At 37.3% G+C, this 4,261-nt stretch overlaps 2 pseudogenes; one reads left to right on the forward strand and one right to left on the reverse strand.

The window, feature by feature from the left end:
• Window positions 1-393: 393 nt before the first annotated feature.
• On the forward strand, window positions 394-1,097 carry LOC102253587 (annotated as a pseudogene).
• A 2,446-nt stretch (window positions 1,098-3,543) lies between these two features.
• LOC102253887 lies at window positions 3,544-3,857 on the reverse strand (annotated as a pseudogene).
• Window positions 3,858-4,261: the final 404 nt, after the last annotated feature.

Genomic DNA, 4,261 nt, shown 5'->3' on the forward strand with positions numbered 1-4,261 from the left:
CCTCTCCAACTAGAGGCCCTGGATGTTGCAACGTGACTGAAGGAAACACCACTTAAGGAGGAGCTAGAAAAACCAGAAGTATGCGACCAGAGGATTGTGGGATTGTGGAGGACGCCTGGGCACCTACCGCTAGAATGTGAGCCTGTTACTGTGCATGTACATAGTCAGCCCTATAGTCCTCAGTCTCGAAGTATCTGGATGTGACTTCTGGTGGGTGGGAAATTATTTCGATAGAGATTTGCTGTTCCCTTGCAGCGAGAAAGATCAGAATTAAAGGTTTCATTTGTTACCTTGGTTTGAAGTGGAGGAAAACGGCATAGTGACGAATAAGAAACTTTGGAGATAGTGAAGGGCAGTTTGTCCAGACTGTTGAAAGCTCAGATTTAGAGTTTAATTGGGATAGAAATCCTGCTAATAGCACCTGATGCCTGAAATCTGAACATTCTACTTTCCTGGTTGGGGAGCACTTTCAGCGCCAGACAGTCACTATGAAGTTCAATCCCTTGGTGACCTCGGACCGCAAACGCCACTTCAATGCCCCCTCTCATGTGCGCCGCAAGATCATGTCTTCCCCGCTCTCCAAGGAGCTGCAGCAGAAGTACAATGTCCTCACCATGCCCATCCACAAGGACGATGAAGTCCAGGTGGTTCGAGTACACTACAAAGGTCAGCAAGTTGGAAAGGCAGTACAAGTGCACAGAAAAAAATATGTCATCTACATGGAGCGGGTGCAGTGCAAGAAGGCTAACGGCACAACTGTCCACGTGGGCATTCACCCCAGCGAGGTGGTTATCACCAGGCTAAAACTGGACAAAGATTGGGGGGGAAAATTCTTGAATGCAAAGCCAAATCTCAACAAGTTGGAAAAGAGAAAGCCAAATATAAAGAAGAACTTATTGAGAAAATGCAGGAATAAATGTAACCTGTTGTGTAACCACGGTTTACCTGTACGTTTTTAGCCTGGTGTGTATTCCTTTAAAATTGTTCAAGATGTCTCTGGAATATTTCGTTTCATTCCTGGTTTGTTACTGATATGTGGCTCTGTATATCTATTGTTGCTGTTTGGATTAATTTTATGAATAAAAATTGGAAATGTTTCTTAATTATAAAAATAAAACATTCCTGGTTGGAAAGTGTTTGTATAGAAACCCATAAGTATTAAGTATTTGCTGTGTTTACCATGCTTAGCTCTCTGTGAGGAAAATGGAATAATGTTAAATGCCTCATGTTCTCAAGAAACTTGAATTTTAAAATAAAAAATAAAGAAGAAATATAAATATTAAAAATAAAAAAGAAGAAGCTTGAGTTTTAGGGGCGAAATCAAGCAGGCAGGAGAGCGGTTAGGGGCAATCAGGCAAGCAGGTGAGTGTTAGAGCCAGCGGTCCCGGATTGCGAGAGGGTGCAGTCCAGGCTGAGGGACACTCCCCAACCCCGGTGCACGAATTTTGTGCACTGGGCCTCTAGTATTATATAACTATATAATAAAGCTCTTTTTCCTATTGTCTCTCTCTTTTTTTTTTTTTTATAGCAATTACCTTTTTTAAAAAAGAGGCAGCAATTCTTTTTGTTTCCTTATTTAAAATAGTCTATTATTTTTTATTGAATTTATTAGGGTGACATTGCTTTGCAAAACCATACAGGGTTCATAAAATATTTTAATTTTTAAATGGAAAATCATTGGAGGTGGTTTTTCAATTTAGATGTAATTGATCTACAATCTTATATTAGTTTCAGGGGTACAACATAATTTAAAATTTGTATGTATTGTAAAAAAAACCACCACAAAATTTTTAAGATTTACTCTCTTAAAAACTTTCATATATAGTGTTAACTATAGCCATCATGCTGTACATTACTACCTCATAACTAATTTATTTTATTACTGGAGGTTTGTACTTTTTAAGTCTTTTTTATCTTTTTCACCCACCCACAACCTACCATCCCTGCCAGTCTCTGACAACAACAAATCTCTTCTCAGTATATATGAACTTTTTTTTTTCTTTCATGTTGTTTTCCTTTAGATTCCACATATAACTGAGACCATAAAGTACTTGGCTTTCTCTTTCTGACTTTATTTCACTTAGCATAATGCTCTCAAGGTCCATTCATTTATCATAAATGGCAAGATTTCATTGGTTTTTATGTCTGAACAATAACTCATTACATATATTATACACATGCATATAATATATACATACATATATACATATATTATACACATATATAATATATATGTGCATATATATCATACACACATATAACATATACATGCACACACATATTATACACACATATAATATATACATGAATGCATATATCATACGCATACATAACACATACTTGCATACGTATATTATATACATAGATACATTATACACATATTATACATACATATATGAATTTACTCACTGATGATGGACACTTAATTTGCCTCTATATCTTGGCTATCATAGATAATGCTGAAATGCACATGGGTACATTTATCATTTTAAGGTAGTGGTTTTCCTTTTCTTCAGATAATTATCCCCAAATAATTATCCAGAAATGGAATTGCTAGATAGCATGGTCATTCTACTTTTTTAAATATATTTTTTTATTGACTTCAGAGAGGAAGGGAGAGAGAGAAACATCAATGATGAGAGAGAATCATTGATTGGCTGCCTTCTGCATGTTCGTCCCTCCCCCCCAACCCCCCACACACACTGGGGATCAAGCCTGAAACCCTAGCATGTGCCCTTGACCAAAATAAGATCCGGGACCCTTCAGTCTGCAGGCTGAAGCTCTATCCACTGAGCAAAATCAGCTAGGGAGATAGTTCTATTTTAATTTTTTTTAGGAACTTCCATACAGTTTTCCATAGTAGATGCACCAATTTACATTCCCACCAACACTGCACAGGGTTCCCTTTTCTCCACATCCTCGCCAACATTTGTTACCTTTGTGTTTTTGGTAATAGTCATTATTACAGGTGTGAGGTGATATCTCACTGTGATTTTGATTTTCATTTCTGTGGTTATTAGTGATATGGAGCATCTTTTAATGTGTCAGTTGGCCATTTGTATTGCCTTCTTTGGACAATGTCTATTGAATTACTCTGCCCATTCTTTAATTGGATTAATTGTAGGTGTTTTTGTGTGTGTGTGTGCTTTTTTGTTGTTGTTGTTGTTGTTGTTTTTTACCAAAAAACATTTGTTTTTCGCTAAGACTTTATCTTAGCACATAATTAAACTGTGTCACTACCTCCCACCCCAACTTGAAGAAGGGTTAGTAGAGTGAATGTTATAAAGCAGATATGAAGGATTGGAATCAGCATTAACTGACAAAGAAAAACTTCCTTCTAAGTCATCATAACAATGTTTAAGTAAGAGAGAGAGAGAGAGAGAGAGGGTGATGGGAGTTCAGATTGAACAAGACCCTCACATTTCATCTAATACATTCATTCCTGGCTAGAATGTACCAAAATGGAAACAGGATTACTATAATACAAAACTTCACCACAGATAGTGTACACACCTGTGTTCCAAGCCCACCCCCACCCCCCAAATGCTGCCAACACAACTATTTCTGGGCCTGTTGGGCCTGTCGACAAAGGAGCACGTAGATCTACTCTTTAATCCAATCTTTGTTATAAGGCTGGTATGTCTATCAGCTCAGTAAACAAGACAGCTGAGGTCTGCCAGATCATCAATAAAATCAAACAACTGGATGATATCATATGTGATAGAGGGGCTGTTGGGATTCATTCTCTTCAGATGTTCTTCATACATTTTACAAACGCCTTCCATGCATTCATTCACTGATTCATAGTCAGCAGAAGTTCTGCTGGTAGGCTATACCAGCAAAATGGTGTGAGACATAGCGCCAAACTCTTGCTGCAGCTGCCACTGACACACCACCACACACGAGCTTAACACTGCCAATAGCCAATCCCCACATGTTTTTTGTTTGTTTGTTTGTTTGTTTTTATACTGAGTTGTATGAATCTTTATATATTTTTTGTATATTACTTATTAAATATATCATTTGCAAATATCTTCTCCCATTTAATAGGTTGCCTGTTTTGTTTTTGTTGATCATTTCTTGGCTGTGCAGAGCTCTTTAGTTTTATGTAAACCCACTTGTTTATTTTGCTTTTATTACCTTTGTTTTTGGTGTCAAGTCCAAAAAACCATCACCAAGGCCTATGTTAAGATAATTACTGCCTATGTTCTCCTCTAGGAGTTTTATGGTTTCAGGTCTTACATTCAAATATTTGATCCAT

Source organism: Myotis brandtii, unplaced genomic scaffold, assembly GCF_000412655.1.
Source record: "Myotis brandtii unplaced genomic scaffold, ASM41265v1 scaffold279, whole genome shotgun sequence".
NCBI lineage: Eukaryota > Metazoa > Chordata > Mammalia > Chiroptera > Vespertilionidae > Myotis > Myotis brandtii.